This window comes from Dreissena polymorpha, chromosome 10 (genome assembly GCF_020536995.1).
Source record: "Dreissena polymorpha isolate Duluth1 chromosome 10, UMN_Dpol_1.0, whole genome shotgun sequence".
Lineage (NCBI taxonomy): Eukaryota > Metazoa > Mollusca > Bivalvia > Myida > Dreissenidae > Dreissena > Dreissena polymorpha.
In genome coordinates, this window is record NC_068364.1 from 28,571,205 (window position 1) to 28,591,903 (window position 20,699).

At 34.3% G+C, this 20,699-nt stretch overlaps 1 long non-coding RNA gene across 1 annotated transcript; it reads right to left on the reverse strand.

The window, feature by feature from the left end:
- Positions 1-4,695: 4,695 nt before the first annotated feature.
- Positions 4,696-15,845, reverse strand: LOC127847318 (uncharacterized). The gene is made up of 7 exons (XR_008033918.1): positions 15,765-15,845; positions 13,398-13,511; positions 9,736-9,813; positions 7,669-9,591; positions 7,249-7,419; positions 6,145-6,998; positions 4,696-5,866 (listed from the first exon to the last, which is right to left on the reverse strand). It is a non-coding gene; the product is annotated as an uncharacterized LOC127847318 (long non-coding RNA).
- Positions 15,846-20,699: the final 4,854 nt, after the last annotated feature.

Consider the following 20,699-nt stretch of genomic DNA (forward strand, 5'->3'; position numbering starts at 1 on the left):
AATTGTCGGCTCGGGTATTACTCAAATGTAACACCGGTACTCTTAAGTATACTTAAATGTACCCCGGGTACAGGAAAATATACTGAAACGTACCCGGAAATTCTAACGCTAGAATTGGCGTTATCGGCTATTTTTGTCAAATTAATTATGTTCATATAACACCTACTCATAAAAGCATTTTTTTTTCAAGGAGAATTTTGTATCATATTAAGTAGAGCGTTTAACGATATCGGGTTTTGGACAGGAATACAAGTCGGGTACAGTCTAAATTGGCCGGGTATGTTTTAGTATATTTTACGTATCCGGGGTTCATTTAAGTATGCAGTACCCGCAGTACATGTGAGCAGTACCCAAGCCGATAATGACCAATTAAGCTTTATTGACCATCAGGTTAGTATTATCAAATGTAAATTAACCACCCATCGCTGTATTGTATCACTAAGTGGAAATGTTAATTATTTATGCAATTATAAAGTTACTTTGTATTTTTGCCAGATGATTGGGCCATTACATATTTTATTTATAGAACTTTGTTAAAAAGCTGAGTTAGTTAATGCAACTAGGTATCAATAATCCCCAAAACACCTCAGTTGATATTAAATTAATTAATAAAAGATAAAAATTAAACATTATACATACATGACTGTTAATACCAGCAACCTGATATTTAATATAAATTTTCTACCCATGTTTATATAGTATATGTAGTGTGCAAAATGTACATGTTTGAAGTAAAGGAAATCAGTTGACTTTTTGATTGCAGATTCAACTGTATATGCTTTCCTGATAGATGACAGTGTATTCATTCATATGAAAGATAATATGTGCACATACCCATAATGATTCAGCCCCTCAAAACTCGTCCATCGTGTGTAATTCTTAAAGAAAAAAATGTTTGACATCTTATTTCATGAGAATCCTAGTTTAATATATGTGATATTTAACAGCGCCTGCCGTCGTTCATTATATTTATTGAAAAAGAAGACACTGCCTCAGTGATCACTGGAGATATATGTTTCATGACAGGCTTGTCGATACTGGCTCGTCTAAATCAACATATTCATCGTGCTCCTTATGGTCATCCAGACAAATCGTGTATCTCCTGAATCTAATGAGTTTTGTCCTGGATGTTATTTTCATACTTGTGTTGGGTGATTACGGTAAGGATAACTTTCTCAATACATTTGCAATTATTTGAATGTGCTGTTATTATGCAATTCGCTATCTAAGGTACGATGTTATAATTGTATCATTTCAAACTGTATTTTGGTGTTTCATCATTCCATTGTTCGAATCATTTTGAACCGTTTATAATATAGTTAATGCTATGAGTAACGTATAACTAACATATAATTTATAAAAACGCACGCATGACAAAACGCAATGGCATTTTCATATTGTTGTTAATGCTTGCTGTGTATAAGAAAATTGGCGCGAAGATAAAAAAAATCCGTTACGGAGACGAAACAGAAACTTAAACTAGATTCATACGCCAGCTTTTAGAATTTGGTTGTTAAAACAGTTACATTTCAGCTGTATGCCATTTGTGCTATAATAGTAAGAATCGAATAGCATGTTTCTGCGTTTTATCGGTGTTTGAGCTGTCTGGAAAGTACACCTTATGTATGCATTAACGCCGTCGGTACATGTACATGGACACGTTTTTCTATTACGAGTATCCGCATACTGACAAAGCACAAGTATTAGGCTCGCGTGAAAAGGTATATGAGAGATCATATGTGCGTGTCTCAGAAACAATTGCTAATGTTTTCCTGGCCTACATTGTTAAGGAATAGTGTTGTGCTTAAATGGGCCTTTTCACAGATTTTGGAATGTATTGAAGTTTGTCATGAAATGCTTTATATTGATAAATTTAAACAACTGACCTAAAACTCTCCGGTAAAAAAAAACAAGAATACAATTAAACAAAAGTAGACCTTAACTGGACTCGAGCCACTGGAATCCTGGAGTAAAAAGTCTCCCACCTAGACCAGTCGACCGTCCGTGCTTATGATATGAGCAGATGTATTTTTTACTTATATAAGCAATCCTCGTAGTTTCACAAACAATAACGACAACAACAGAACTTTCCAAATTATTCAATTGTTTCGCGTTGCAACTCTTTTTAATTTTCAGGTTTTCAAATCGTCAAAAGATGCGTATAATGGATATTTTAGAGTATGGTAAATGGTCTGTATTACTATTTCCTCACAAATATCATAAATAATACGAAAATGTGTGATTCTGAAACATTTTTATTTTATTTTGTCAATTTACCAAAACGTGAAAATGCCCCTTTAAATCGTTATAGCTTATTTAGTGCGAAATATCTATAAAAAAATTGCTTACACACTACGATTTTTTCATTTTCTAAAAGTATTGAGGAAATACTCTACATTTTATCTGATATTAATATGACGACGGTTGGGTTAGACCGTTATGACGAAAAGAAATACATTTACTATATGTCTCATGGCAGTTTAATCAATGGTGGTGCAAATATTTGACACTTTGTTATGATGAAACATAAATTGCACGTATGTCGCCAACAGAAACATTTGAACATGTCACTTGTAATGAATGACAATAAATCACTTTCAGATATGCTTAGCTCTTTTGAGCAAACAGTGCTCAGAGGGAGCTTTGCTAATACCGTCCCGGTTCATTACATATGAAGGTCACTGGAGCTAATTATATATGTAAAAAATGAAAACTTAAAAACTCTCTAAACCAAAATAATCAGGGATTTCATACGTGGTGTGTAACATCAAGTGTAACGACTAGTTGGCCTTACTAAATTTGCTGAAGTCATGACCATGGGGTCAAAACTGTCCACGCCGTAGGGTCAGCCTAATATAGCAAAATTACTCAAAAATCGTAGTGCCTTTAGGTCCTTTTGTTTTCTAGTGTAATAACTTTCAGTGAAAGTCATACCCGTGGTTTCATCCTTTCATTTACTATTGATATAGTACTCATGTCGTTAGTCAACCGACAAAAATAATTGATGAAAACTTTTACAAATGCAACTTTCTAAAATTACTCAGCAAAATCGGTTACTTTTAATTTACGATGTAGCATAAACAATTGAAATATTTGGGCAAGACACAATGTTGAACGCTTATAAAAAGTTAAATGAACATCAAAGTAGTTGTTTTAATATATAATATGATCTTGAGAACAGTCGTTAAATATTTAATATAGTTTACAAAAGCATGTAAATTCTCGTCTAGTCTGTAAGTTATGTATGTTGCCGCAAAAACGGTTTTGACCCATTAGGTAAAAAACAAACATTTGTAGCCTTTTTTTTCATCTGTAATAATGAACTGAAAAAAAAAAATTGTGAAGTATTTTCGTTTTTGTCTATATTAATTAATTTGAAACATAAATTTGTGTGTAACAGTTCTTAAAATATTATAAAAATAACGGGCTGAAAATAATAACTCTGAATAACAACACCAGGTTTCGTTATTTCTCGTAACCGATAAAGTGTATGTGAAAAGGGGGTTAAATGCATGTGCGCTAAATGTCGTCCAAGATTAGCATGTGCAGTCCGCACATGCTAATCAGAAACGACACTTTCCACTTATTTTGTATTTGTTTTTATTGGGAGATTCTTGACAAAGATCCAGTTTATGCGGAAAGTGTCGTCCGTAATAAGCCTGTGCGGACTGTACAGGCTTATCTGGGACAACACTTTACGCACATACATTAAACCCTGGCGAGGCTCATATCAATGTTGTTTTATCCTATTGTAGATACAGATACGAACGAATCATGTACAGTGTGATTCAGCGCAAATGTGATTCTACCACAGCCAGAAGGACATATGGCCTGTGGTGAAGCAGATGTGAAGATCTTTATCTCCGCTGACTTGCGTCCTCTAGAAATATAAAACACTCTTATTGCAACATCGTTTGTGAAAAATAAAAGCCTTCTGAATTACGATTCTCAATGGATACAACATGATGTGTTATGATACATTACTCCTACAGCGTTCTTTTCATAACAATAGAGGAACATACAATATATAGTTCCCAATGTTAAGTAACAAAATAATGTAAACAACTAGTTCACATTTTCACGTGTGTACTAATATTTAAAAAAAAATACAAGCAAAGATGACCATCGGATATTATGTCAATTCTTTGTATCTGTGTATCTGTGTATACTTTCGTTTTTTGTAAAAATTCTGCAAATTGAAGGAACCAACGTCTCTGTTTATACTAGCATAGCCAATCAAAACAGCTCATGTGATATTTTCAAATCAATAATTGCAAGTTGGTCTATTGGCACCAAAGTGACAGTTGGGAATGAAATTCTACAATAAAACAAACTACGTGCAAAATGCTGCTATATTTCGGATGTTCAATGCATATGTGTTGTTTGCTAGAGGAAATTATATTCACTAAACTAGTTTTAGCTTCCAATCTACTTCGGTACATCTATGAACTACCGTGCAACTGTACCCGTGTTCGGATATTCGATCTTTCGGATAACAATATCGTTTTGCTTCCAGCAAAGACATTTGTATTGCATCCGTTCGTCCAGTTTATCAACATTAGCAGAAATTCCAGCAACGATATCGAAGATGATAGGGTCTACGGAGTTCCTTTGAAACTAACTATTGACATGTCCACTAATGAGTTGAAAAGCATAACGGGCAATAGAATTGTAGGGTTTTTAAAGATGGTTTAACAATAGTGACATAAGTACAAAATTATTGCGAATTCGGTGAATACATCGTTCAGTCGTTAAGGTGAAAATGATTATGTAAACACAGTACAGCAAATTATTTATCTTGCGTTGTTTGCGTTAAAACTTCTTATACGCCTGGGTCTCATTATGTGAACACAATACAGCGAATCATTTCTCTTGCATCGGTTGCATTAAAACATCTTAAACGCCTGGGTCTCATTATGTGCACACAATACAGCGAATCATTTGTCTTGCATTGTTTGCGTTAAAACTTCTTATACGCTTAGGTCTCTGTTCTATCGAACCAGAATGGCATTCATAATAATTGCAATTAAGAAAGCTGCTGGAAAGAACAAATGTGGGCACAATTTGTGTCAAATCAAACCATAATGTTTAACAAGATAAATGCCACAGTGACAAAGTATATTTTGATAAGAAGAAATCATAATTTAATTTTAAAGTATTGGACTAATAAATGCACCATTTGATTTCATTTGCGATACTTTAATGTTTCGTGTTTCGGAATAACATTCAAAGTCAGTGAACTAGTACATGAAAAGCAAAAACACAAAACGGCAAAATAATTAAAACTCTCAAGAAATAATGCAGCTGTTAAAAATGTTTCGGCATGATCAACAAAAAATTAATGATTTAGAAACATTCTAAGCATAGTGAATCATTCCATATTACCCATCATGTATATTAATAATGACGTTATAATCAAAATGTGCATCTTAACTAATGCATAAAAATGCCCGTTAATGTGGATCGGCTGTCGAGTGGTCTGGCGAGTTGGAGGTTTCCACGATTTGAATTGTGACAAACACATCTGTCCAATTTCACGTAATCTTTTTTTACATGTATACCAGTACACTAGACTCTACCCTAGTGTTAGTTGTATCGATCGCAATTGTCGACAGTAAATGGTAGTTTTTATTTAGGTCACAAGACACTCGTTGACAGCTATGAGTCTGTGATATGATAAAAGTCCATGTAAACATATACACTCCTGAATTGGCTTCCGTAAACGTTGCTTCTTGAAGACTAAATTGGTAATTTGGGTGTGAATTATATCTACCAAATTCCGCACGACATGTTTTGTATGTATAGTCTTTTGATAACCAACAACCTGGCATGGCTGGTTGGTCAACAAAAAATACAATATCATAACCTGAAATACATAATATTAATACTGCAAGCAAACAATGCACCACACTATGAAATTAAATACATTCAAAATAGACGTATGCATTTTTGTACAAGATTTCATGTAACCCAACTATTATCAGAGTGTAAAATTTAGTATTTTAATTGTTTCCATATCAATGGCCTTTTTTCTTTATCAACCATCACACGTATTATAATCAATTAATAAAATCTGTGTACATGTGACATTAGCAGCCACATAGAAAGTATTTTAATATCATTGTTGACGAATAATTGCAATACCTGTGCAAGAAGCACCGTTACAGATCTCAATGTCTTGTGGAAGGCCATCACAGTAACGGCCAAGAAGAGACGGAAGTGGATTATTGCATGCTCTGTTTCTAGTTTAACGCCCTCCACCACACGACGCAGAACAGGAACTCCAGTTGTCCCACGCCAACCAATGTCCATCAAAAAAAAGAAGTACTTTAACGTGTGCATAATATCCGACGTGATTTATATTAATACCGAACCGAGTCCCATGCTGTCGACCGAACGTCGTAGTGTGTGTGTTTTTATATGGACTTTTTCATACACAACGCTGTGGTAATAAGCAGCTTAAAGTAGATGTTGTTAGGTGTTCATTATGACACAGGTCTTTTAACTTGTATATAGAAACAAACGACGAAAACATTTACGCTACCAAGCCATACAATCAGTCATAAGGAATACAATACAAACGGAAAAATATACACATACATTTCATAAATATGACGACTCGTGTGGCGATTGCTGTACAAAATGTGGGTGTTATCATGGCAACGGTCATCAAGCGGGAAGACAATTATTTTTTAGAGGATGCTATATTTGGTTTTAGTTATTATTTGCTTTGCTAATTGATACATGCACTTATGTGTTTTCGTTTAAAAGAATATGCTCAATTATAATAATTCTGGTGAACGTTTCAGTTGAGAAAATCATCAAATACATATCCGCCGGTACATACCCGTGCATCCTGTAGCGAGGCATATTCGGTCCTCTCTGGAATCTCCCAAACAATTGTCCCTACCTTTTGTCGGTAATGGGTTGTCACACGATCTGACCCGTCTCTGCATGCCAATGTCGCATGTAACTGAGCATGAACCCGATGGTGCCCACTGGCCCATTGAACAAAGAAATGATTACATATATAGCATGTGAGTAAACGTATCTCATTTCAACTGATTTTTGCGGTTTACCTGTTTGGCAATAAAGTGTTTTATAATTTTAAAAATTCATTACAAGTAAACCACGGTAAATTGTTACATAATGAGCTTTTATTTGGGAAAATAAGTGGAACCGGTCATTGTGTCGCTTTAATATTTATATGAGTGATCTTTTTTTAAAACGTAAATGGTTATATTTTACCAGGACACGAATCCATAATGCACGTCTGACTCTCAGTTCCTGTTCCCACACAGTCCAGTCCACCATTGTGAGGTGCAGGATCGGTGCAAATTCGATGACGTGCTTGAGTTCCATTTGCGCACGTGACGTTACATCCGCTCGAAGAAGACAACCAGTTCCAATGTCCATCAACTTGCATGATTGTATAACAGTAATGCTATATGTCTCATATTACTTTCAACGTTTTATTAAATAATTTGAATGGAAATATTTTAGAATTCTTGTTGTTTAAGAGCCAGATATAAATACTTATCTTTAGGAAGATTATACAAAACGGGTAAATGCACTTTATAAACCAGGTAATGCAAAATCAATTATCATTTCATCATTTTATGCAATAAAAGTATTCTTAATAAAAATTGTTTTGGGCAGAAATGTTACCTAAACAATCAAGCAACACAATTGTCGTAATCACTAACTCCCTTCCCACGTTACAGAGGTTGAAAAACCTCGGGCAAACCAATTTCGCTTTTTGAATATCGGCACACACGTTGAATATGGAATCCATCTTCGCACAATCGACGGACGGATCGTCAACACAATTTCTTGCTGAAAATTCATGTGTCTTGGAATGTTTTGAATAATAAGCATTGATCAGAATAAATATACCTCAATATATAGAACATGTTTAATAAACATTGAAATGACACCGACAGTCTCACGACAGCATAATACACGTCATCAAATAAACTTTGATCGCAAACTGAGACACTTTCAATATAAATACAGCCAGAGAATCATAGCTACAAATAAACATCTTTTTAAGTGCAACCTATCCAACACAAATCTATGTGATATATGTAGTGAACATATTGAAACAATAGAATACCTTTTCAGGGATTGTAAACATATTCAATCTCTATGGAATCAATTGACAACCTTTCTTGAGAAACACAAACTAAATGTTAAACTATCTCTCTTAGACATCAGTTTAGAGGTAAATACCTTCAAAATTCAAGAGGTTAATAACGCTGTATATTACATAATTATATTAATGAAATATTTTATATTCAGCATGAAATACAGAAAACAAAGACCTACCATGAACTGGTGTATTAATTATTTAAAACTGAAGATTCAAATTAAAAAGAAATCGCCCTAAACAATGATACACTTCACTTATTTGAACAAAACTGGAAACACATTAAACTTTCATAAACAATTTCAGTATGCTTTTTACCCACTTTATGCAATTCATCTTTATTCTAAACTATTATGTTGTTGTTGTTTTTTTACAAACAACCAAAAAACAAAAAAATACATATTTACCTTTTTTTCCTTTTTTGTAATCACAAGAACAAAAAAGTATATATTAGCATTTATCTTGTATAACATGTTTGAACATTAGCGTGCTACATGATCACTTTGTTTTATGAGCATATACATGTATAAATTGTATGTCTTATATTGAATAAAAAAAATCAAATACACTTTTTTCAATTAAACAAGGACGTAAACAAATTCCTAGTGTATACTGGATTCATTCAGATTGAATAATAATATTGTGTGCTTTTGTTTATATTACAAACACACGTATTTATCTACTCGTATTTCTTAAATGAGTTCCATTATTAAAAAAACATGTTTTCGAGGTCTATACATCAATAATGCGACTAAAGAGACATCACTCTAAAAAGCAAGGGCACGTACGTCTTGAGTGTTTACATAGAGCCTTGTTGCACAAGGGAGTGGAGCGACATTCATGACAAGACGGAGCATCTCGTTTGGTAGAACAGAGCCTTGTTGCACAAGGGGGTGGAGCGACATTCATGACAAGACGGAGCATCACGTTTGGTAGAAAATGATTCTTGGGACGCGGACGCAACAGATCGACTAATCAAAGGACCGGTCGAACTGTTTTGGTGACATTGCTTAAAACACGGACAAGAGACAGAACTCTATAATAAATTTCATTGGTAATAACCTCAGTAGGAAAGGCCATTATTTCCAAGTAAAACTTGTATACAGCTACTTAAAACTACCTTCAATACATATGTCTGATTTATTGATAGTACACTACTCATAACCGTTCAAGGGAATCACAGTATACTGAAATATCAAAATAATATGTTTTTGCAGTTAAAACTTAAAAAGTGTAAAATAAGACAGATTTTCAATTTGTATTAAAAGAGTTCAATAACTAAATGAAATAAATAACGGAACATATTTTATCATTCTCACTGAGCAAGAACGAATAACATGTTTTCCTTATTACAGTTTGAAAATATTTATATTATTGTCTTTGCAATTCAACGTGTTTGTTCTTTCAGAAGAAACCAGCGTTACTGCTACCATGGAACATGACTGAAAAACACGAATGCAACTGAACATAGATAATGTCCTTTTACGGAAAACCATTATATTTCATAAATTAGCATATGTAAAACGTTTCAAGTTCAGCTATAACATACATGTATTATGTACTTCTAAGTAAGAATATGAAATTACTTAACGTGGATAGCTCGTGACCGTTCGGTTGCAGGTTCGTATCTGTGACATTTCGGCAGTCGTAGCATTCAAGCGCATCTAAAAAATGTACACACATTTGTATGTTAAAGATGAAAACGACGCATAGGCATTTTTTTATTGCAGATCAATAGATGAAAAGCCTATCATGAAATAAATAGCTTTAAGAATCGCCTTAATTGCCCTCTAATATAAACATTACATTGCAGCAATCACGGAAATTAATCGCATAACCAATCAATGACATAAATCAGTTTTGCATTTTAACATTTCTTATTGATACAATGATGCAAATTAGTTTTTTGATACATATTCTTACTGAAGCATATATAAAAGCAATGCATTCAAAATGCAAATAGAACAATTATATTGAATAATCCATATATTATTGTTCTAGAACGCGTTACACAGCATACATAGTTCTTGAACTTTGCAACATACATACAAGAACAATGATATTGATACCATCAGTTATGTGTCCAACATTTCTCATTGCCAAAAAGCATTAACGAAGTACAAAGCTATCGTGACATAAACACGGGATAACGTATTGGCGACAAGTACTTTCAACTGATGAAACTGCATTGAAATGTTACTACGACCATTTAAAACCACACATTGTTTCCATCACTTATTGCTATGAGCAAATTTCTCATGTAGAAATAGCACACTCTGACAGTGGATAATTAATTAAGCACAAACAAGGTAGCTTGATATGGCATTGTCGACAAGAGTAGTTTGATCATTGTTTAATAGTAGCCATATGCATCAGAAACAAAAGCGTTTCATTCTAGGATTTATTTATTATAGTGTCACCAGTTCCGATTAAAGGATGAACAGTTTGACTTATGATACTCCTTTACTGATGAACTCTACTCCAGATTCCTATCATTTGTACCGGGTTCCAGCAGTAAGAAAATCGGTACTATCGATTTAACGGGCTTCTCGAAAGGCAAACAGTCCTTTCAGAGCGTGTCCCGAGGGAATCAAATTTTCGAACGCCCGCTGCTCAAGCGAACCCACTAGCAAATAGGCCACGCCGACGGACAGGAGAATATTTTCGGGATATTATGTAGAATTTATTCGTTACTGTCACATATGTTACACGGGGGTCAGGTAAAATCAAATACATCTCAGTTAACACGTTAAATGGATGTTTTATTATATTGCATATACTATTACAACACTTCAATTAATATGGTTAAAGAAAATGCACGAGTCTTAGTTATTTTATGAAAGGTAATCTAATCACTGAAACACTTACATGCTTGTGATAAAATAGCTGCAAGTAGCACAATACAAATATCTGAAAATAATATTCAATAAAATCGTTTTCTCCGCTTTTGATGAATGCGGTCGTACTTTCAAAGTGTTAGATTGAGCTTAATTGTTTCGATGAGTTCTGTGAGTTAAAACCTCTATCAGGTGATGTTAAAATGTTATTTGATTTCAATACATTTCACGAAAGTGTTTGATTTTTGTTTTATTAAATGTAATTATAATACATATTAACAAATCGATGCAAATAAGCCAAATATCATACACAAATACGAAACGTATTACAGGCGCTTCGAAAGCTGTAAGTTTTTAGGGTCAATACTATTTTACAAAATTTCCCTTCGTATTTACGCTCAACACAGAATTTTAAAATTAATCAGAAAAAAACATCATACATTATTTTAAAAGATTATAACATTTACAAGAAGAAATCATAAATGCAAATATTAATATAACTTAAAATAAATCTTAGTTCTCGCCATATGGGGCACAATGGTTATGGAGTATTTTGATACAAACATTTTCTTTGTAGAACATTTAAAGCAACATGAAACATTGATGTAGTTGTGATAGTTTGTGCTCCGTACATAACATTGGGTCTTGTCCCATGATTACGGAGTGAAGATATAACCACTTTAAGCGTAACGTATAATCAGCAATGACGCCACATCATGTCACATCCTCCAAAACTTAAAAATTATCTGTAATTTTCAATGTTATCTTTCAATATTTGAACAGTGAATTATGCGTAATCACTGACATGTCTCTTCAAGCTGAAGTAGAGCATTAGATAAAAGACCTCGACTGATTACACATAAATCTCAACTATTTCCCTTTTTTCTCTGTAGCCCTGTTAGATACATTCTAAAACATTGTATTAATAAACAATACAAAATCTAAGAACACTTCAAAAGAGCAGCGCTCTGGGAAAACGGGTCTTAGTGCATGTGCGAAATGTGTAATCACTTTCCGCTTTTATGGAATTTTTTATGAAAATTCTCTTTTACAAGAAAATCTTATCTAGGCGGAAAGTGTCGTCTCAAATGAGCCTTACCGACTGCACAGGCTGGTCTGGGACGACACTTTACACACATGCATTAAGCCCTGTTTTCCCAGAGTGAGGCTCACAGTATAAACTCACCTTTGTATCCATTGAAAGCACAACCTTGAAAAGAAGGAGTCACTTGTCTCTGGACATGGCTTCGGTGAGAATAATTGAGAGTTAATTGAGCCGCATTCTGGGAAAACTGGGCGTAATGCATGTGCAAAATTGTCATACCGGATTAGCCGGTGTGGATTGTAGAAGCTAATAAGGAATAACACTTTTGGCGTGAATGGAATTTGTATTTTGAAGGAAGCCTCTTCCTGCCGAAATTTGTTTTTTTATGCAGAAAGTGTCTTCCCAGATTAGCCTGTGTGGACACAAGTAGCACTGAAACTAAATATTTCAAACCAAAAGGGATGAAATGAATATATAAATTGGTTCGTGCAATTTATATGAAGCAATTAAAAAGACCCATTATTCCAAATCTGAAGATTTCACGCCGTGTATTTTCAAATTTCAGGTTTTTTGAGCTACTTTTTCCCAATTTAAACGGTACTGGTACTTTTCCCAATTAGGCAAAAAAAAATCGCTGGTACAAAGTAACAATGGTATTTTTAGGGCCCTAATTTACTGATAACATTTTATACTATACCTTTGATGCAACAGTGTGTTTTACTCAGAATGAAAACTGAATTCATAAATAATTTTTTACTTGATATGATTGACTTGGTTAGGTTAGGGAAAATACTGATTAAACCAGTGCAAAAACATTCATTTTATTGTAAGATAGTTACCAGTTATAACTATGTTGGATGATGTCAGAACAGATCTGAAGCAATAATTGAGCCTTGATCTGGGAAAATGGGACTTAATGCATTTGTATAAAATGTCGTCCTCAATAAGTCCGCACCTGCTGATCAGGGACACCACTTTCCGCTTTTACCGACTTTTTCATATAAAGAAGATCTCTTCTAAACCATACTCCAGTGTAGGCGGGAAGTGTTATCCCTTATTAGCTTGTGCTAACCGTGCACACATTAAGTCCAGTTTTCCCAGAATGCTGATAAAATATTTTAAAATTACAAATTCTTATCAAATTAATATATTTATTGATTGGTCGCTATCGCATAGCAGATATGGTGTCCGCCTAGCAAGCGGGAGGTCACAGGTTTCATCCCCACCATGGGAGGTTTCTTCAGATCTCCCCCAAAGGCACCAAGGCTGGATCCCTCCAGGAAAAGACTCAACAATGTTTCACTAAGCCTTAGGTGTTCGATGCATTCAAGCTCGAATAAAATAGGCTTAAAATAACTTAACGTACCTTTCTAGTAGTGACTGGTACCTCTTCTACCAGGAAACTCAACACAAGCTGGGCCACACTCATAAGAGAGTAAATGTTGGACATAACAAAACCCAGCAGAAATGTTTCATACTCCTGAAATGTTCAGAATAAGATCAACAAGTGTTCTTAAAACCACATGTTCTGGGCACTTTGAACATTCAACTCATATATTGATTTAATCAAAGTTCAAATCAACCAACATTTTTCATATTTGAAAATCTAATTATATTTAAGACCTTTCTTACTTGATCCAAGTTTAAGAGGCTATACCGAGCCATATTCCATTGAGATCATTTTGACGCGTTTGTAGTGAATATTATATTTAAACATGAATATGAAACAAAACATATTGTGGCCATATTTAAGTCAATATTTTGACATGTAATTTATTGAATTTGTAAGAACTGCTTAGCTTGTTCTATTTTATTATTGGGATCAGTGTGTCCAGAATGACATAAAAATCAACCCAAAGATTGCATTCACAATAATATTGACTGCTTCTCAGACAAATATTTTGTAACCTTTATCTGTATATCACATGCTAGGGCAAAGTACAAATAGTTTAATCATCCGATGTTCTATAAATGGAAAAACCAATAGATAAAGTCAGAAAATATTTCAATTATCTAACATCCACTTCACCTATATGAATGATATCTTGTGATAAAATCACCTGACATGAATTAACAGGTTAAATGTTAGAACGTCCATAGGACATTTTGGGTTATCAACATCATTTATTGTTTAAACATCTTAGGCCAGATTGTTGACTTTGAATATTATCTCTTTTTATCTCAAACTAAGATGGCTACAATATGGGATTGGATTTATCAGCTTGTTGAAATATGAAAAGTCTGTGATTTTGCATACTCTGATTTAAAGTTGGTGGGTATGTCACCAGTACTATTACATGGACGATAAAGGGCCAGTACATGTTATGATAAAATGTTTCATGATATACAACAATACTAACTAACGATGGTCAGCTCTAATTGAGCACTTAATCACTTATCCAGAAAATTTAGAATAAAACAGTTTGATAACACTTTCAGTGATCTAGAACTGATTTAAGATGTGAATAGAAAACCTTAAAATGTTCCCAATTGTTCAGATCAAGCAATAGAGTATATAATGCAGACTGATGCTTGCTGACAAGGTTCACGCATGTACCGACAGGCTCTTATGTGCCCAAAGACTAAGAATTATCCGACATAGACATTCAAGGGGTCAAACTATTTCCATACACATTTATAAAGAAGCCATCTTCTGGGGTCTAATGACATCTGAAATGCTACTTTTATACTGAGTTTACCACATACAAGGCTTAATATGAAAAAAGAATTTCATCCAGAATTCTAAACACCCTGTGTAAGGATACGTGCAACGCCACAGAGAATATTTTTCACTTTGGTATTATGTTATGCAAATGCCTGTCGTTTGAAAGGAAATGTTTCTGCTTAAATCTGATTTCCTGAGTTGTTCAAAGAGGTTCCATTGAAAATGTTTTTAGGCTAAATTCTTGTAGTGAAATGCAATTTCATATGATGTTTTTAATCTTATTTTCCCACATAAAGATACGTACCTGGGTCATAGTACTTAGTGTTCTTTCTTGAAACAGATTATTTGTATAGGAATAAATTGTTATCATTCAGATTCAAAAGGTAAGTGTTCTCTTAAAGGTTACATATTCTCAAGCAAGAAGTCCTGACACAAAGGTTACATGATGTCAGTTTGATAATAAGCATCCATGGAATGTTTAAACTACAGTTTAAATAATGTGCTTTGTTATACACCAATACCATTTACACATGTTTACATGTAAGTATTAAGGTAATACATGTTCTTTGCACGGCATTTTTACACTTTTTTCTAGCCTAACATATGTTGGGTATATTTTTCTTCTTAAAATTGCAGCGTTCATTCCACTGAATACCAGTTTGTAATTTCCATGATAAATATGTTGATTTATTATGCACACTATTAATAGTTACAGGGAAAGTTACTGACCCGATATGGGATATACGGTTCTGTAGAAAACCATATCGGGGCGAGATCGAAGGCCAAGCCCCGATATAGTTTTCCACAGAACCGTATATTCCTTATCGGGTCAGTAACTAACCCCGTAACTATTTTATCACGACAACTACTTTCCATCTCATCTCATCCAATTAACAAATTTTAATGTTTCTACTGCCCCATATACAAATGTAGTTTTTACTGCCCCGTAAAGTCTGCCCCATATAGTCTACTGACACCACATAGAATATATGGGGTCAGCATGTGACGTCAAACAGCCAATGAGAGAAGAGTATTTTGTAGATGACGTGATATACATGTTTAGCTTACCTGCGCATAACAAAGCACATGGTGAGCTTTTATGATCCGCTTTTGTCTGTTGTGCGCTGTTTGTCTACAATTTGCCATTTTAACTCAGTTTAGGGCACATTTATTCATAATCTTCATGCAAATTTGTCAGAAAATGTTTCCCAATGAAATCTCGGTCGAGTACGAAAGCGGTAACGGGCTGTTTAAAAACATAGCCACAAGTGAGTTGAGCAGTTTCTCTTATATGGTTATATTGAAACATGGTGATGTTACATACAATGCCCAATCTTAATGAAACGTTTTAAATGTTTGTCTCAAGGTTTTTATATGCCGATGTATAGTTCCAGTCCATTGAAATAATTGGCCTCCAGGGGGCATGACAGTTTTCCTGGTATGCCTATAGTGAAACCTTCTGAACACTAAATAATTGTTGTGCCAATCATTATGATACATGATTACAACATTTGGTCTTATGATATCTCAACTGAGTACAAATGTGTATGGTCCATTTACAATTGCAGTATTTCTTATAATAAATTGTAGTAACACATGTGAACACTCTGAAGGTCATTTGCTTAGACTATCTACAGACTGTATCGCCTGAGATCAAAATGTAGTTCACAAGGTCAAATTAAAGGAAAAGCTTGTGGAAACTCTAGAGGTCACTTTTTATCCCTATCTTCATGAAACTTGGTCAGATTAGTATCTTGTGATTTATTGCTTGAGTGTTAAACTGAGTCACAACGGCTCAAAAACTGGGTAACTATATACTATGAGTAAAACTTGTATACAGTCTAGTGGCCTCATTTATTTCCAACCTTCATTAAACTTGGAAGAGATTTGTTTCCTTCTGTTTAAAGTTCCGGAAAACGGCACTTTCCAAAGTGTGCCAAAAATGTAAATTTCCCAACTGCTGTCCAAAAAATCCCAATTGCAGGTTTAAAACAATTGTTATAAATAAAATACAACATTTAGTTATTTTTCCTATGCAGCCTTATGGCTTGAACCTATGTAATTATAATATTGGCAACTTGACAACATTTAGTTATCAATTTAAAAGTATTTGTGAGCAAAAAATCAAATACACACAAATTCCAATCTGAAGAATTGAAGATGCAAAATTTCCCAATATCAGTTTTTTTGCACACACTTTTCTCTATTGGGCTGGGACTGGTACTTTTCCAAACTTGGCAAAAAATTATTTTGTTTGGCAGGGGTCGGCCGACCGGGCGACTGAGGCAAAACAATTCACCCACGGGGAGAAAACTTCGCTTTTTAATACAGAAGGGAGAAAAAAACTTTGCCCTAAGTTCAGAAATCCATTTGCAAACTATAGATAACACGCACATGTTCACAGTAGGGGGCGACTTAGCAAATTAATACGCGAGGATATTCAAGTGCAAGATACCTGTCAATGACGCTGGCGAGTCCATAGACTCTATCCGCTGCAACTGACCTGGTTGACTCAGATTTGCCAATACATTGTTAACGTCGCTGATTAGCTAATAGATTGCTGACTATCCAATCACATCTGTGATAACATACCACATATGGTCTTCCGCAACTTCAATCATAATAGGCTCTCATCCTTTGTAAATTAATCAATAATAAAAAATAACAACAAAAACTGATTAGCTTTGAAGTTCGGGTGGGTTCATTGATTGATATTGAGTAGAGAGTTTTGTCCTTTAATTGTTGACTTGCTTTTCGCACTTTACGGGGACTTCATTTATTTTAGAAAATGTATCACAAACTGCAACCAATTGTTATTTAATTTATACTGTACAGAAGAAAAACGTGCGAATGTTTCCAAGTATCAGTTATTGCAAACAAATAACACCATCAGCGTACATATTAAGGAGGAAAAAATTGTTAACGATCATTTCACGTCTGTATTTGCAACTATCAACAACTACAAACCAGGAGAATTACTCGAAAAGTGCCAACAAAATAACGCATAATCGTGAATCGAGTCCGAATTTATAACAATTCAATTTCAAGGATATCTAAAATAACGAACAGAACGCGTATTTACTTACCTATGCATATACCATGGTCAACTAATTTTAACGAAAAACGTGTTTGGAATTACAGTGAGGTGGTGTTTTTTAACTCACGCGATGTGACGTTATTTGATGTAAACATGATAACACTTTCATAATGCCGAAAATTATCTACATATATGATAGATAATTGGCATTGCGAAAGTGTTATTATTGGAATAAATGCTCACTATTATGTAAGATCCTCTGTTAACTTGTAGCGTTTGTAAACAGTTATATTCTTAACCATATTAATGTCATACTGTTTGAAAAACTCAAGCATAAAGTAATTTTATTCTTCATTTGTGAGCAGTAAGTGAGTAGGGCGTAGCAGGAATGATTATTAATATGGAATATGACGCAACAATAAACAATTAAAACACTAAAGATTATTTAATTTAATTTGAATTCATTGGATAAAAAATAAACATATTAAGTATTTAAAGAAACAAATGCATTTAACAATTAAATAATACAATACAAGTCGTGCGTAACTAGTCGGGGCTCATGCTTTTGCTTTAGAAGGGACCGGCTTCAAACAACAGGAACTTCAACATTTTCTATTCAACTTTTTACTTTCTATTGTAATCATGTAAGACTTTCAAAAACATTATAGATGTGTCAGTAAACATACTTAATTACATATAAAAAAGAAATGACGACAAAAGCTCAGCAAGAAACATGAACTGAACACAATAGTTCAGCAAGAGACATAGACTGACCACAATAGGTCAGCAAAAGACGTAGACTGACCACAATAGCTAAGCAAGAGACATATATTAACAACAATAGATTAGCAAGAGACACAGACTGACTACAATAGCTCAGCAAGAGACATAGACTGACCACAATAGCTCAATAGGAGACACAGACTGACCACTATAGCTCAGCAATAGACATAGACTGACCACAATAGCTCCGCAAGAGACATAGCCTGACCACAATAGCTCAGCAAAGACATATATATACAAAAATAGCTCAAAAAGAGACACAGACTGACCACAATAGCTCAGCAAGAGACACAGACTGACCACAATAGCTCAGCAATAGACATAGACTGGCCACAACAGCTCAACAAGAGAATAGCCTGACCACAATAGCTCAGCAAGATACATATATTGACAACAATAGCTCAGAAAGAGACATAGACTGACCACAACAGCTCAGCAAGGGACATTTACTTACAACAATAGTTCAGCAAGAGAACAGACTGACTGTTATAACTCAGCAAGAACATAGACTGACGACAATAGCTCAGCAAGAAACTAGACTGACCACAATAGCTCTGCAAGAGACATAGACTGACGACAATAGCTCAGCAAGAAACTAGACTGACCACAATAGCTCAGCAAGATACATATATTGACAACAATAGCTCAGAAAGAGACATAGACTGACCACAACAGCCCAGCAAGGGACATTTACTTACAACAATAGCTCAGCAAGAGAACAGACTGACTGTTATAACTCAGCAAGAAACATAGACTGACCACAATAGCTCAGTAAGAGACATAAACTGACCACAAAAGCCCAGCAAGAACATATGGGCATGAGCTGACATGAGTACAAACAGCATTAGTATGCCTTCTTTACAAAGTATCCATACAAAATAGTTTGTTTGAAATTTACATAAAGCAATTTAAAAGACCCATAATTCCCACTCTGAAGATTTCACAACAGGTACTTTCCCAATTTCAGGGTTTTTAGCCCTACTTTTTTCCCATCGTTATGGTACTTTTCCCAATTGAGCAAAGAAAATCGCTGGTACAAAAAAACAATCGTATGAGTTTTTTAGGGTACAACAGTGGAAACCCTCTAAACCTGATCCACTCTATACCGGAATCCTCTCTAAATCGGACACAATGTCCGGTCCCATTTTTTTTGCCTATAAAACCATACGTAAAATATTTCCTCAAGACCGGAATCACCTCTTTTCTAAATACCGGTCATTCTTTTGATAAAAATTGGGTTATTCCATACGTAACTGTACCTCTCTAAACCGGTCAAGACCGGTTTATTGCAGCTCAGACATAGGGTCAAAAACCTGTTAATAGCGGATAAAAGACGCGTGAAATAAATAAAGTTTGTCGAAAATTTTGCAAACTGTAAACATCGCAAAACCATTTAAAGAGACTGCTTGCGATGTAGATATCAATCAATAGAAGTGATAATGCTGATTATAATAACTGATAACAAACATAAGGTTTCTTTAGTGTGTTTTGTTTTTGATGTAGGAAGCAGTGCTAAATTTTAATAAGCAATTTGATATTGTATTGCTTATTTAGTGTCATATAAAATGATGATTAGCGGAGGTCTTGAAGCAGTTGCATATAGATATCCATTTATATGTTCAAATTGGCGATACAGATAACTAAGACTAAAATTCCCCAACCTCCTTCATAGCGAAAGCGCGTGACATTCTCTCTTGAAGACAAAAGCAAACTGATCAAAAAGTCAGATATGATGCCTTAACCTACACTCAAGATTCTGTCTGAGAAATATGGGGTAGGAAAGTCAACGGTCGGGTTTAAAAAGTCTGTGTACATTTCTCATTAGGAAAACAATTCTAAACCCAACACAAGTCGGTTTAACGATGAGATGAAATTTGAAACGATCAACAAACTTGTATGGTATTAGTTCTGTATTGTAAGAGCTAAGTTATTGCAGATCTCTGGTCCGATCATGTAGTTAACTGATAACATTTAATACTATGCCTTTGATGCAACAGTATGTATTACTTTTTTACTCAAAATGAAAACAGAAATCATAAATAACATTTTTGTTAAGTATGGTTGACTTGGCTATGTTAGGGAAAATACTGATTAAACCAGTCAAAAACATTATTTTATTTTATTATATTGTAGTTACCAGTTATAACTATGTTGGATGATGTCAGAACAGATTTGAAGCAATA